Here is a 15065-nt window from a genome sequence, read left to right on the forward strand (position 1 = left end):
ACCTTTTCCTGTTATTTTTAGTACCATGGGATAACATGAGAAACAAACAGAGGTACATCTTTACAATGAGAGACACTTTAGACTGTAACAAAAAGATCACATTATACACTAACAGTGTTCTGAAACCAAGTCTTTAGTTGTTACCAGAGAAACAGATTGCAAATTTTGAATTCATACCTTTTAACTTTCAAGTTACAGCTGACTTCTGACCACTAGATGGTGCAGAGTAACAGGGGAATCAGTTATAGGCCATCAGATTTAATTGATAAATTCAGGAATTTTATCTTATGAAATGATCTCTGTTGCTTCTTTTTTATTGGTGGATACATAAATGATTAATGCAATATTGTGTCTTAAATTCTCATTTAAGATTCCTGATTAGATTTGGAAAAAATGATGCCCAGAATAAAGCAGTCAATGTTTGTTACTATTGTCTATTGATTCACAGACACCCAATAGAAATGTTTTTTGCTCTGAATAATAACATGAATGGTGTGTCTGAGTGACTGGTCATATGTTTTATTTCCTGTCTAATTTTTATTTCATTTTCATAACTATGCTGTAATGGGTTCATAAGATTTTAGAAAGAATTTACCCAGTTTTGGACCATTTTCATAGCCTACTGCAGTGTCTGCCAGCTACAGCTTACTGCTTCTTAGCTTTTCCATGTGTCTGTAGCTCATATCATTAAAATCCAAAGGTAACAAGCTCAGCCGGGAAGAGCATACTCTGAAAAAGTAAAGCAGTTTGTTAAAATAAATATTTTCTCACATAATCTTATCAGAGGTCACATGATGTACGTATGCGCTGTAAATATTAAAAAATGCAGATGACAGGATCATGCAAAATTAAACAGATAAAAAAGAATAAGAGAAAAACTGTCAGGTTCAGACCTTTAAAAATAGGGCTTTGTTTCCAAATGTATTGCATTGAAAGTACATTTTTAAGACGATAAATTATTAGAAGGTCAGTGAGAAGAAGACTAGGTTTTTCCTCTGTGTGAGGTCAACATGAGAGTCAGAAACTGAGTTTGAAAAAAATTCGAGGGATGAGATAAGATTGAGTAAATCAAGAGATCTCTCCAAGTTCTCCGCCTGAGCTCAAAAAGAGTGTCAAAACTTGAGAAAATCAAAGAATCATTTGAGAACTTGAGGTGATCTCCTTTGGAACTGAAAGGAAGACTAGGTTGTGATGATGTGCAGCCATTTTATCTGTAAATAAGGTTGGGAAGCTGTAGAAATAAGCCATAGTCTCATTTAGCTTTCACACAGATCTCAAAGTTGTCTAGGAGAAATATTTAAGACATTTTCAATATCTCTTTTCTAAAATTCTTTTCCTCTGGGTGTGAATTTGTTCAGCCTCAAATCTTGTTTTAAAGGCCACATGTTTGACCCCTTTAAGACAAGTTTATATTGGTCTCAGAGGTCCCCAAAACATGCCTGTAAAGTTTGTTGCTGAAAAAACATTCCAGTATTGTATTTTTGTACGTCTAAAAACCCCTCTGTTTCAACCCTGCTCAGAACAAGCTGTTTCTGTGTCTGTAGCTTTAAATGTAACCAAGTTGTCTGACCCTGCCCCTCTCAGGAAATGGATGTGGCTTAATTGATGTGGCTCTCCTGATTCTCCTCTCAGCTGATCAGGAGAGGAGGGTGGAACATTCTTCCAAGCGGGGAGGGCCAACTGAACCTGGGGACGGTGCTTACTCCCCACAAGACATCATGAGGGGAAAATCTGTGAAGGGCGTGTTTTAGCACACATTTTCTGAAAGGCGGAGATATAGAGGGTGGAAGGGAATGGATTTTTCTGGTACTTTAGGGGATTGTGGACAGGCCAGGGGCACATATTTTGTTAGAAAAGCCTGAAAAAGTGATTTTTGCATAGTAAGTTCCCCTTACAGACTGAAGAATTAGGTCCGAGCAACATGTAAATACAGTGTCTGTATCAATATATCAGCTCAAATTCACTTGTACTTGATTATGCATTGTAAGGATGCATGATGTTAGATGCAGTGATTTGTGACATCAGTGCTGCTTAGCCTCCAAAGCCAGGCTCGGATCAATTTTGGCAGAAAAGGGTTTGCCAGGAGGTCATTATTGGGGTCAAATGCACCTAATTTTATTGTCCTTTTCTTTTCAGCTCCCACTTTTATTCATTCCTGGCATGGCTCTATGATGTCTGATTTAAGAAGAGGGGTTGCATTTAGAAGGAAGTACATTTTTGAAGGAATAATAAAACAATGTTTTTTTTGTTGCTGGTAGGTGTAATTTTGAGTATTTTTGTTAAATTATCATTGGATGTTATTAAGAATTGACCATGTTTTTGCAAAACATGATTGAATTTTTTTTTTAATGACTTTGACCTACTGTAGCTGCTGGAACCAGGGGCCCTTTCAATGTTTTGGGGTTTTTTTTTTTTGGTTTTTTTTTTGTTTTTTTTTTTTGGATGATCAGAATCTATTTTGATGCCATTTGATTCAAACGTTTTATCATTTAAAGTAAATTCAGAAGTATCCTGTTTGATGCACACCTACACTGTAAAACTGAACAGGTTGAAAATACTCAAAATATTTGTTGTAGCTGATTACGTAAAAGTTTTAAGAAGTGGAAATACATTTTTTTGAGTACAACCAAAGTTAAGAGATGTCATTTACATGTTTTTCATTCTCTAGAAGTTCATTGAAGACTGACCCAGAAAGTGCTTTTCCACATAGACATTGCTATGTAGAAGTTAATCTTCACAGGTGGGACTTCTCTAACTGAGAGAGCAACTTCACTCATGGTGCAAAAACCACCAATGCCCAAAGGTGTTCTTAGAGAACTATGCTGATTAAGGGAAGATTTAAAAAAAAACTGTGTACAATTAAGTACAAAACCTGCTTAGATTGATTCATTTCTGTTTACTTTAAACTAAAAATGTGTTCAAATCAGAAAAAAAGAACTGAAATAGCTATTCAATATTTAAGTTAACACATCAGGTTTGTTTTTTTTAACAACCCTTTACCATCTTTGATCTTACAGTGTGTAATGACTATATCTTGAGGCCCAAGGAAACAGCTGATCTTTGCCTAAATGTGAAAGTGCCTGCAGGGATCAGTGTGCTTCAACTACATGGTTTAACTCTCCTGTCAGCACTATCTTTTTAATGTATGTATGTATGTTATGTACATATTTAATGTATTTTTGGTTTTAATATCAGTAAACATTAGTTATTTTAATATATACAGTGCTTAACAAATTTATTAGACCACCTGTCATATTTGTCTCAGAGACCATCCAGCATCATGAAGTGCTTTAATGTGGACTCTTTCATTTTCAGTGAGCTCTCCATGTTTTACCATTTTGAACAGGAATGAGGGATTTCAAACTGAGCCAGCTCACTGAGCCAGCTCACTGGGCTTCTCTGAGAAGTCAGGATTAATCAGGCATAACATTCAACCACTAAAACTCATTTTTCTGTTCAGGAATGCAAACAAATAGCTATAATTTGACATATTAATCAAGAAATAACAATGTGCTTTACTATTTTTTCAGTTTTTTGTAATCAGTAAATTTGAAAATTTGTGGATAACAATAATAATTATATTTTAGCATTAAAAATATCACTTGGGTTAAAGAGCTTCTACATATTGGTGCATTAACCATTGCAGAAACATAAAAAATGATTTTGGTAATTACCAGTGCTGTTAATTTAGGGCAGCTGTGGCATAAACCTTACTTTGGTGAGGGTTAGGGTGGTGTAATAAATTTGTTAAGCACTGTATATTTAATACGTCAATATCCCTTTGCTCCATTCACTGCCTGTTTAAGCTCTCAATATTATAAAAATTTGTCTTTAATTCTGTAAAGCTCTTTGTACTAGTCTTTGTATGATCACTGCTTTATAAATACATTTACCTAAAGTTCTTATTTTAAGAATGAAGTCTTACATTGCCATATCATTGCAGAACTTGGGAACAACACAAACCTTTTTTTTGTTACAGCACAAAACAAGTGGAGGATTTTCCCCTCTAATATTGATATCAAAACCCCACGCTGGTTACGACTAGTTTGGTATTTTATAACATTAAAAATGATTTCATGTATATTTAAAACTATTGTATAATCAAGAATTGTTATGATGGTGATAGGATAAACAAAAATAGCCCATTTTCATAATTTAAAAAGCAATCCTGCTTTGTAAAGGAGATTTATTTCATAATACTCCAGGGAAAAACACCCTTACATAATTAAATATTTTTAAACCATGCATATGTTTTCTTTAAAATATAGTATAAGTATAGTATAAGTATAGTATAATGTAATGTAACATACCTGCAATGAATCCTCACTGAGGTTCAGCTGGTATGGCTAACTGTTTGGTTAGTTAACTGTTTGGTTGGTTTTGAGAAAGGTTATATTGTTGTTGTTTAAATGTGTGGTGATAATGAATGCAGCAACGTGACTTTGAAAAATATATTTAAAGCTAGACTGTAACTGCTAATGTTGAAATGACAGCTTTGTCAGCAGTAAGCATGTCATTTTTTGTTTCAATATACCTTCTTAAAAATTGGATTTTATTTAATTGAAGCAGGGATACTGTTGGTCTTCGATACTTTAACTGTGCAGTTCTGAGGCTGATTTCATAAATCTTTTTTCAGGACTATGTATTTGTATTTTTATTTAAAGCTAGATGATCATGAAGTCAGAAAACCATTTGAAATGTCCATCTATTTGTAAATTGTGTTCTTTTATCACCATTATTTTCTCCAGAGTGGTCATTTGTGGTTGACATAGCCCCACTCCTTGAATCAAACAGCTGTTTGTGTTTAACTTTGTTGCATTTAATCCTTTAGCACGTCAGTCCTCCACCTCACAGTGACGCAAGCGAGTGAATGAAACCTTGACCTGCTGCTATCAGTTTTCTCTCTTTCCTACAAACACACACCCTTTTAATGTTATGACTATGATTATTAAATTAACCTTATTACACAGTGAACTGCTTTAAGCCATCTTTTAGCACTGAGGCTATTCTGAGATGTTTAGGAGCCTTTTATTTGGCAACATTTAACGCCTATAAGAAGTATTCAACCCCTTGGATGTTTTACCCTTTTATTAATTTTATGAATAAATAAAGTGTCAAACTGACAATACATTTCTACAAAATAATGTCAGTTAGATTAAAATATGTAATGCAAAATAAGTGGTTGCATAAATATTCAGGAGAAAAATCTACATGCACACCCAACCAAGGTGGAAAGGTGCTGAGCCAAAAATGAGACCAAGAATGAACAGAAAAACGTCTCGCACACTACAGGGCTCCAAAAATACAATTATTATTTATTTATTTATTTATTGTACCAGCGTATTGATGTTTTGAACACTGCTGCTTGAAAAATAGCAACTTGAATTTGAATTTGATTTTGTCCACTTAAATCTGAATTTGTCGACTTGAATTTGAGTTGAATTTCTAGACATGAATTTGAATTTGAGTTGAATTTCTCGGCTTTGACTTTGATTTTGAGTTGAATTTCTTGACATGAATTTGAATTTGAACTTCAGGACGCGAAACTGATTTTGAATTATTAGACCTGAAATTGATTTCTCGACATGAATTTCAAATTTCACAACTTGAAATTGAATTTCTTGACTTGAATTTCAATTTCACGACATGACTTTGAATTTCTCAACTCAAATTTAAATTTAATCTGTGTATCATTCATTCATTTAATATTTGATTGATAATTGAATAATAATGAAAAAATGTTTCATTTTCTAGTTTTCATTTCTGAATCAAAATCAAATAAAGAAATGATGTGTCTATTAGACTTTTGCCATAAATGTTGGGATCAGAGAATATAATACGAAAGAACGGGCGTAAGCTGTTAGTATGATTTCAGTATTAATTTGCATAATCTGGTGCAGGTCACCCTCCATGGCGTTACAAAAGATACATAAAAACAAGGCAAATTCTTGCAAAGCCTTGATGTCCTCTGATTTGACAGGTGACCATTCAAGAGCCTTTTTCATGTATGCAGTTACTATTGTTTGCTCATTTCTGAAGTGTTCTTGCAGACGTACCTTTGCTCTTTGGTAACTCGCTGTCAGGTGACGACGTGTTGACAGCTCTTGACCAGCTCCTGAGTCTGTCCCTTTGTACACTGCTCCAAAAATACAAACCATTCACTCTGCTAGCAGTCTTTGCCTCCACCCCATGCTCAAAAGCTCTGATAAATGCATTGTACTCAAGTGGGTCTCCATCAAAGGTTGGTATATCTCTTGGTGGTAATGATAGAGGACTGCTGTTGCACTAAAACAGCTGTTATATCATTTTGCTGCTGCATGATGGTAAGACTGCCTTGGTCAATATGAGCAGAGCTGGTTCTAGTCATTTTGGCACCCTGGGCGAACTTACAATTTGGGCCCCCCCTGCCAAATACAGGTGCATGTTTCTTAAAAAAAAATGCAGAAATATTAATAGTAATGTTTTCATTTATTCTGTAGCATGTGCTTTTAAGCTTTTCAAAGTAAACAAAACATCTGATTTTTTTTTTTTTTTTTCAGTTTGGCAACAAGAATGAAACTTCCATGTTGTGATCAGCAGGGTCAATCTCTTTATCAAAATCTAAGATAGTTCTTTTTACATTCATCAGTAATCAGAGATAATGTACTTTTACCAAAGTTAAAGATTCAGGGCTTTTGAGTAAACATTAGGGGCATAGACCCCACAAGCTATCCCATGGCTCCACCTCTGACTGATAAACTTATCCACCACACAGGATTTACACATCATATCAGCACCTGAAACGTAGGGTTTCAGAAAGCAGGTGTTAATGGTCAGGAAATGGGCAGGTAGGGTGTTAGCTGTCCGACACAGGGCTCCATCTCGACATCCAGTCTGTTCAGCGCTGTGTGAACGAGGAAAAAGAGAACTTTTTTTTCTCTAAACGTCTTGCTGGGCTCCCAGAGTGTCGGGGGCGCGCATGGAGAGAGACAGGGAGCAGCGAGGTGAGTCTAGACCGTTTCACGAACGAGGGGCGCAGAGGTCAGAGGAGTGCAGGAGTTGATGATCTGTTACATTGGTGGACCTATTCAAAATGTTCAGGGCTGATGACGGCGCCCCCCCCCCCACCGTGGTGCCCTAGGCGAATACCTATATTGCCTATGCCCAGTACAGATGTCACAGTGAAGCTCTCCTAACAATGGGAGCACGACCCAAAGAAACTGACCTGAAGATTGGACCAAAAACTCATGCTCTGAGCCGCAAAGCTCATTCACATCAAGTCTTGCAGCAAAGTTATCAAGGCACCTTTCCACAACAGGATCCCACCATGCATTTAACCCGGGAGCCTATTCAATGTGGCAGCCCTTTGTAATCTCATATTCAGGACACCTCCAGTAGGTGGATGATTACAATATTTATTTGAATCTCTTGGCTGTGCCTCCATTTGCACTGTAGCTTTGCTGCCTCCTATAGGTGGAACATTGAATTGTTGGTTTGACTTTTTGTACTGTCTCCAATGACATTGCAGCTTTGGCGCCTCCTGTTGGTGGAACTTCATATTACACAGTGCATTTAGAAAGTATTCAAACCCCCTTCACTTAATGAATTTTATTTTCTAGTCTGGTGCTTCAACTGAGAAAAAAAATTTTTTTTTCATTAATCTACACTTCGTACTCTATAATGACAAAGTAAAAACAGAATTTGGCCTTCATGTAGAGTATTTTGGAAACTCCAAGCAGGTTTTGCACTGAGTAGAAGAATTATTATATTGTTATACTGAATTTACTGTTATGTTATACTGAATTTAATGTTATATACTGATTATGAGTGTATGGCATGAGCATACTACTAGTAGGCCTATTACAAAAAAAAAAAAAAAAAAGAAATCTTTAAGAAATGTTAGCACACATGATGATTATGCATTCTCCCCCCTTTATTTCAGGGCATTATATCCTCCCCCCAAACAGAAATGGCACTTGATGTACATTACGAAACAATAAAAAGCATGATGCTACAGGGAGCCACATATAATCAAATTTCTTCAACACTCCTTTCCATGGGTGTGGAGAGAGGTGCATCAGCATCAAGTGTGAAGAAATTTTGTCTTAAAAATCACCTGTCCTGAAAAGGACTTGTTTCCAACTCTGCCCTTCAGGCCCAAGTCACCCAAGCAGTTCAAGAGGTAAGTTAAAATTGTGCTAAATATAAGACAAATTCTTTAACTATGTTTTGCTGACAAAAATACTCATATGTTCAAATTCCATTTCATCTTCAAACTTGTTCAAATGGACAATTCAAACAAAATGGAGCAGATGCAAGGGTACATATTATATATCCCAATATAACACATGTGCACACACTGACACAGTCACACAGTCCCACCAGGAGGCACACTCGTACAAATGCACACTCTTATGTACCATCCACATCAGTGTTTGGCAATTGAAAACCCTTCATGTCACTGTCTTGGAATTCTATTTTTATGCAATGCTAAGGTTTATTGTTTGAAATAAGCTTGTAAATTAAAGTAGGCCTACACTTGTGAACACTTTGAAGTAAAAAAATAACATTTTCATTTTTTCAAAAGACTATTCTACATCATTTTTTTAAGCCTTACAGCTACATATAAAGATAGTGAGCCATTGTCTTTATGCTGCTGCTGTCAGAGTGGAATCATTACTATATGCAAAAGCACAACATTCCACAGCGTGTACAAGTTTAGTACCTGTATGTACATACGTAATCACATGAGTGTCAAGATATAGTAAGTACCTGCAATTCTACACATTCACAGTTTTCAAAGCACAGCCGATTTATTTCTTTTGTTTTCCCTGGTAGTGGATTTAAACGACATTTTTGCAGTGTGTGTGTAATTCAGACTGAAAAAGTTTAGCAGGCAGCAACAACTGTTTTGAATAATCTTTTAACTGCATAAAAAGCTCAAAAACAAATTTGTTTTGTTTGGCTATCAGACAGGAACAACTAATGGTCACCAGCTGATGACTGGATACTTGTCCAGCAAAGGTATATACAGTATGCTTCACAACAACGTGTGGCTGCGGCACTTTGTTTGGTGAATCCACCAAACCATGAGGCAAGACAACAAGTAAGTTTGCATGACACTTCATATTCTGTTAAATCTTCCCCTGACGTTTCCTTTTTTTCATTTTCTGCTTATTTATTATTAATTGCCCTCATTCATCTCATTTGATTTTCTTACACCCTTACACAAAAAATACATCATTTAGTTTCTCAAAAAGCAGCTCAGCCCACATGTCTGATAGACATATCCTCGTTTTCTAAATAATTACAGGCCCTCTTTAGAATAACAAAGTCCAATATCCCATGCTGTTTTTGTGAGTGTTTCAATAGGGTTTGTTTTGTTTAACTTGGACAGATTTAGCACATTTTTAAAGTAAAGGGAGAGCTACTTTATTGTCATTATTCATTCATCTTTACAATGAATGTACAACAACATTAACCTGACATGCCAGATGGATGTGTTTCACACATCCATCTGGGAAAGCTTCAATAGGAAACGTTTGAGAAAAGGCAGAGGATTTGATAAAAACTCGGAGTGTGATTGGATGAAGGTTCTGTCTGTCACATCTCTACAGGCCAATCTGAGCAACAAAACACATGACGTAGCCGCTATCGAGCTGCGCGTGCGCAGCTATGGGGAATAATGTGAAACATGGCGACTATAGACATGCAAGTACTCGACTTTTGTGGTTTTTTAAAGAAAACAACTCACTGCTGTACTTTGTCCTGATAAAACTGGTGCTTTAGCAGCATCCACGCTAATCTCTTCCTCCATAACTGCACCAGCCTCTTGCTGCTGCTTGTTTACATCATGACTCTGCTGCGCCTGAAAGTACTGCCCCTCATAGCTGATTGGTCCTGTCACTTTCTAACCGGGCCCAAACGGTTCAGATGGGAGCTTTGCAAGATGGATTTGCCAGTGAAAAGCAAGGAAACGGGCGTATCCATCTGCTTTGCAAGGTTACAACAACATTGCATATTAACCAAATAGTGGATAATGGATTTATCCTCTTTTTTTTTTATTTCTACAAGGCCTTTGACTCTGTGGAGCACCCCTTTATAATGGCAGCACTTGTACACTTTGGATTTGGTACTAAATTCAGACACTTTATTAATGGCCTGTTTCAGAATATTAGTAGTTGTGTTATACTTCCCAACGGTACCACTCCCACCTTCAAGGTTAGCGTAGGAATACCCAAGGTTGTCCTATTTCACCATATTTGTTTATTTTAGCTGCAGAAATGCTATCAATTTATCTGAAACACTGCAATGAAATCAAAGCTTTAAATGTATTCGACACAGATGTTCTCATCAGCCAGTTAGCAGGTGATACAACATTATTTTTAAGAGACTGACACCAAATACCTATAGCCATTAACAAAATCCAAAAATTCTCCAAAGCATCAGGATTAATGTTAAATATTAAAAAGTGTAAACTACTAGCATACATGAAAAGAAATAAGAGAAATATACAATATCCCGATTAAGTCAGAATAAAATACCTAGGTATTCATCTATCAAAAGACCAAAAAGTGAGCCAATCTTTAAATGTTGATGACAAATTAAAGGAATGCAAAAGCTAACTAAACTCTTGGCTCCAAAGAGATCTTTCGATTCTAGGTCGAATATATCAGACAAAGATGGAATGTTTATCTAGATGTATATATCCAACTTTCTCTATTGCCATTCCAAATAGATAAATTAAATCTATTAATCAGATCAATCTAAACTTTATATGGTGCAACAAACCACATTATATGAAGAAAAGTGAAATGGTTAAAGAAATAAAGGATGGAGGACTGACAGTTATTGATTTTGATTGCCTTAATGGAACTCGTAAAATAAACTGGATCAAATCCCGGATCAAACATAGCAACTCATTCTGGTACTGTATTCCGAATCATTTATTCAATAAATTTGGGGATTGAATCTGCTTCTGAAGGCAGACTTTACAGTTGATAAATTATTGATTTCACTATCAGAATTTCATAAACAGATTTTGTTATATTGGAGGATGTTATATGTACACAACTTTTCGCCACGTACCACCATAATGTGGAACAACAGATATGTTCTACACAGGAACAAATCCTTATTTTATGCAGATTGGTATGAAAAGAATACATGGTCATTTATAGATTTACTGGACCTAGATGAGAATCCTTTAAGTTACAAACAATTCTGCAATAAATGTAGCTTCAACCTCTCCAGGTCAGACTTCATCAAATTGCATAAAGTGGTTCCTCAAGAGATCATGTTTCTCTTTAAAAATGTAGCAAATGGAGTTATACAACCACATTTAACTCCACCATCTATCAGAGGAATCCTACTATTCAACAGCAAATGTAACAATCTTTTTATAAGGTCCTGTTTCACTGAAAATATATCTCCTGGGAGACAGAACAAAAACAATATCCTTCACAATTTCACAAAAACTCAGTATGCAAATTATGCAAGATGTACTTAAAGTTCCCTATACCACCTAAAGCAAAGGAAGCACACTATAACATTTTAAACGGCATCTATCATTCAAATGAATTGCTCAGAATAGGATTTAACATTGATGATAATCTGTGTACACTATGTGAAAATGATACAGAAACAACAGACCATATATTCTTTTCATGCAGTGTTGTACATACATTTTGGTTCGATGTTCACAAATGGATTAAACAGAAGATTACATCACTTCCCTCTCATATCTTGAGAGATAATATAACCTTGGTTTATTCTTACGAGACAAGAATGATGACCTCTGCTGTAATGTAATTTTATGCCTTGCTAAATTCTATATTCACAAGAGTCATGTTTTGAATCATTCCCAAAATTGTGGATCTTCTTGAATGAGTTTAAACTATACCTAAAATCTCTAAAACTACTGAAAGAAGTTAAAACACAAAAGCTCTACGACATCCTTAAAGACTTTCCCTATGAAAAGGACAATAATTAAGAACAGGCTAACATCCCTTGTACATCTCAGCGATATTCTACCCACCTTATTGTATGACACTTGACTCTACTATGTATTCAGAACCTTTGCACTTTATTTTTGTATTTTATTTTTATATATACTTTTGATATTATTCATTTTATTTTATTTAGGTTCTTTATTCTTACCTGTCTATGTTGTATGTTAATATTGATGAAATTGTCATCAGTTTGTATCCCTGATCTTCTAATCAACAAATGTATTCACTCTGTTCCTTATACAATACCCTGTAATGTTAAAAATGTCAATATTGCCAAATTTGTTTTGTAATGCAAAAATTTAAATAAAGTTTGTAAAAAAACAAAACAAAAAACTGAGCTTTGTTTTGAATGCATTTTTACTTTCTCCCACCTAACTGGGATCAGTAGGACCTTTGAAGTGTGCAAGCTCAGTCTTGTCTTTGAACAGGTTTGTTTTTACCAAAAATAATATGCACAAATCTCCCAAAGGTCCTGTAAGCAACTAGGTCACATTTAGAGGATATGTTTTGGCTGTGTGTTGGTCAGGTTATCAGTTGTTGGGGATCCTCAATCAGTAAGGTGTCAGTCACTGAAAAGGTATGTTAGAGGCATTTTTGCCCTTATTTTCATAATGGACAACAAGGACTTGTTAAAGCCAAGCATCAACAATATTTCCACAGTAAATTTGGAACATTTTTAAAAACTCCCTTTTCTAAATCCACACATGCCTTAACATTTCAAAGAGAATCAGCTAAAATGTCTGTGTCTGTGGAAATTCTGAAACATAGCTTTAATTTATCCCATTAAAAGTTCCCCCCCTTTTTTCATATACCCCGAATGACACAGTGAAACTTTATCATAAAGCCTACACATCCTAATAATAGTTATCAAAAAGTCCATCAAGCTTATTCCCCCATAAATTTCAAAATTCCCCAAAATTTAAAAATACATTCAACAAATATTCTGTGAAACTGACAAAAAAAATGACCATTAACAACCCGGAACTTTCCGTGGAGTTTTAAGACAACCTCCCCAAAATTACCAATGAAATTTCCCCATATTTTTAAAGATTTCCCAAATGTACATGAAATTATCGTAAAATTCCAATGCACACCCCCCAAAAAGAAAATCAAATACATTTCCCCTAAATCAAAAATACAAAACCCACATTGCGATGAAAATACCTTTATTATATAATACCTTTTAAAATACCCTTTATTTATTTAACATTTATTTGACATGACACACAGTTACATTGATGCTGTGATATTTAATCATACACAGGTCCCAGATGCACTGCTCAAAACGGATACCCAGTATCCAAAAATGTCCACAAGATTCCAAGAATTTTCCAAACAAAATTTCCAGTTTCCCATGAATATGCCAAAGAAAACAATTTGAAGTCAAATTTTCCAAAGATTTCGAATGAATCTCACCAATAGATGAAAAATATCTCCAAAATTTCAATGAAAATCTTTAAAAATCTTCACTTCGATTCCCCTCGATATACCAAAAAATCCCCTCAATTTCAATGAAAATTTCTCAGCAAATTCTCCCAGTATTTCAAGCATAGCAGAAATGATTAGACTTACATAGGGAAGCCAGAATGGAATGTCCTCATTGGTACATGCAGGATCTTAGGAGCTTAGAACAGCTGAGAATCTTTTTGACACAAATGTCATAACAGAAAAGTTCACTGCGGAAGACCTCAGCCGTGTTCAGGAGATACAAGCACATCTGGCTGCATTTGAAGAGGTGTCTCTAAATAAACATGGCATCATTTCCATATCATGATGTATGGATAGTATGTCTATTTCAAAATGTATTTTTTCTCTCATCTACTGTCTTGCAGACCAGAATTCTAAGCTCTGAGTCCTCAACAGACTGAAGACATACTAGGGGGTCTGTTGAGGGACCCCAGCATTACACTGTATCTGATGTGATGTCGACTCCAACATCACCCTCCTCTGGCCATGACCCTAACCAACCTGAATGGTCCCTATGTTTAAGGTGCAGGGAAATGCCCACCCCTTTAGACAAGTATTGTGGCCAGCACCCACAACACTGCATTTCCCTGTTACCCCATGATATGTCTAACTCAACTTGACTTGTACTTGCCTTTGCCTCTATGGGCCATTGACAACAGAGATTTTTAAGCATGAATATTTGAAACCTTTCAGCACATTCTGACACACTACATATGTAGCACGTCAATGAGACAACTCAAAGTAAATTTATTTACTGAAGAGTGAAGCTATTTGGTAGAATTCACTCGGATTTCCCAGTCAATATTGCAAGTAAGGACAAATGATTTAATGATATCAGCTTGAAATTCCATGAACATTTGTAAGTTTGTACGTCGTGGAGTTTCAATTTTGTTGAACTCCTCTACATCAATGCTGTCCTCTCTCAGATCCAGTGACATCATACTACACAGACTGTCATTAGGGAATAACATCACATAACTGCACATCAAGATGTTTAGGCCAGGATGTAAGCACTAGGCATACAGTGGATAACTCATATGCTAACAGTTTTGTCATTAAAATCTAAAATATACCTTGCACTGAAGTCGCTGCACTGCTTTGTCCTCACTGCTGCTGTTTTCCAGCTCCTCAACACCGACAACAGAGAAGTTGTCTCTGAAAATGAGAAAAACAAGTTCAAACAAAATTAACACAAGAAAATATATATTCAGCTGGCGTTCGCTATACTCATTCGGAGGACAAAACAGAAAGGGATATCTGGGCAAATGTAAATTTGCAAAGAAGTATGAAAATAAGGAACAAATCATACGAAACTCACTGTCAGAAAGAGATCCAGCCAAATTTGCAAATTTAAATTTTCTCAAATATCCCTTTCTGTTTTGTCCTCCATAGTCTTCCATAGCGGGAATAAATGCAAGAGTGAGACGAAAAATACACACTGGCCGGGTGACGATCAACCGTGCCCCAGCTTTGATGCTAAACAACTTAGAACAACAACACAGTCACATACCACCAACGTTCACGCTTCAATCTCTTGACAGACCTGAACATCTAAACACATGGCTCTCAAGCCTCACGCATTCAGAGTGTGACACATGCATTTTAACC

This window comes from Cheilinus undulatus, linkage group 1 (assembly GCF_018320785.1).
Source record: "Cheilinus undulatus linkage group 1, ASM1832078v1, whole genome shotgun sequence".
NCBI classification, from domain to species: domain Eukaryota; kingdom Metazoa; phylum Chordata; class Actinopteri; order Labriformes; family Labridae; genus Cheilinus; species Cheilinus undulatus.